The following is a 1,757-nucleotide window of genomic DNA, read 5'->3' as shown; positions in this document are numbered from 1 at the left end:
AGCGTTAGTCACCTGAAGGTGGCCTTTCCAGTCCTAGTTTCGAGTTATTTAATTTTACAGCCAATTTCTAATTTCAAATCAAACTAGATGAACTGTGATTTTTAAAAGGGAACCACCATAAAAAGTGTAATGTATAAATTAAAAAACGTAAATGGCATTAAAAAGATTAATGGCCTTTAAAAAACTAAATACATTACTAAGGTAGACAATGTCACCATCACCAATAACAATGTCTAACGTTATGGACAAACCTTGGGACAAAACATGTTTAAGATGGTGCCGTCGACAAAAGTCGTAATGACAACAAGAAAGTAGAATGTGGCTTATTGTGATCTGAGTGTTACACAAACTGCACACTGGTTCATCAGTTCCAGATAAAAGAAAACGATGAGTTAAAAAACTGTGACCAATGCATAGTCAAGTTAGAACAACTTCCTCTTTTCAATCCTTACGGAAGCAAGACTACCAAAATCCAATATAAGGTTTAAGTTGGAAAAGCTTGTTTTCGCATTGCTCACTCCAGGTCGACTGCCAGCTGGTACGGAGCCGAGCCTTCAATATAGGACCATAGTCCATGTATGGGAGAGGCACAGTGGTGATAGTGCAAGAGCAGATATACTTAGCTGCTGTGTCGACAAGTTCGTTCACGCAAATACCAATGTGGCCTGGTATCCAGAAAAAAATGGATAGAAGTAGATGTTAAAGAGAAGTGGGCCAGTCAGTTTTGAATATCGGCAAGAACAGGGTGTGAACCAACGTGAAGCGATTCCAGGGCTAGCAGAGAACTAAGTGAGTCAGTATAAATAGTGCAGTTTGAGTACTGCTTAGCTTCTATGTGATCCAGGGCAAGAGAAATGACATATCGTTCAGCAGTGAACAGAGAATCTGTACAGGGGATTCTGCGCACAACCACCGAACTACAACAAACCATGGCAGAGTTCACACAGTCACCTGATTTTGAACCATCTGTATAAATAGGAATGGAAGGATGGTTCAAAAGATGTTCTGCAAATAGCAGACAGTATTTCCAATCAAGAGTGTCTACTTTTCTCAGATGACATAAAGATATGTCACATTTGGGGACTGTAATAAGCCATGGTGGGATGGGCTGACTGGTGGATATAGCAGTGTTATCCAATGACAGACCCAATTCATCCAACTGCACCTGGATACGTAGGCCAAAAGGAGCAATGGCAGACCATCTGTTCTGAAAAAGCATGTCCCATCAAGGAAGGAAAACATAATCCCAGGTGGGATGCTTTGATAAGGAATGAAGTTCTGAAGCACTACTATGTGACAGTTGCAATGACAGAGGTGCAAAGAAGGTTAATGAGACTCTATGTATAAGCTCTGAACTGGGGAAGAGCAGAAAGCCCCAGTGCAGAGCTAAAGTCCTTGATGATGAATAAGGTCTAGCATCTTTAAGGCCGATGGTCTGGCAGAGCCATAGACCAGTGATCCATAGTCGAATTTCAATCGAAAAAGAGCACAATATATCTTTAGCATAGAACATCGATCTGCTCCCCAACTGGTGGAAAAGAGGATGTTTAGTGCTCTTGTACATTTGACCCATAGCTGCTTGATGTGTGGTATAAAGATCAGCTTACAGTCAAAGATAAACTCCAAGAACTTTGTCTCAGGGACCACAGGCAGCACAACTTCACCGATATGGAGTTCAGGAACAAGATAAATACCCCATTGGCAGCAAAAGTACATGCAAACGGTTTTAAAGGGAGAGAAGTTAAAGCCGTTTGCTG

The sequence above is a fragment of the Tachypleus tridentatus genome, chromosome 11 (assembly GCF_004210375.1).
Source record: "Tachypleus tridentatus isolate NWPU-2018 chromosome 11, ASM421037v1, whole genome shotgun sequence".
Classification (NCBI taxonomy): Eukaryota; Metazoa; Arthropoda; class Merostomata; order Xiphosura; family Limulidae; genus Tachypleus; species Tachypleus tridentatus.
This window is presented reverse-complemented; position numbering follows the sequence as displayed.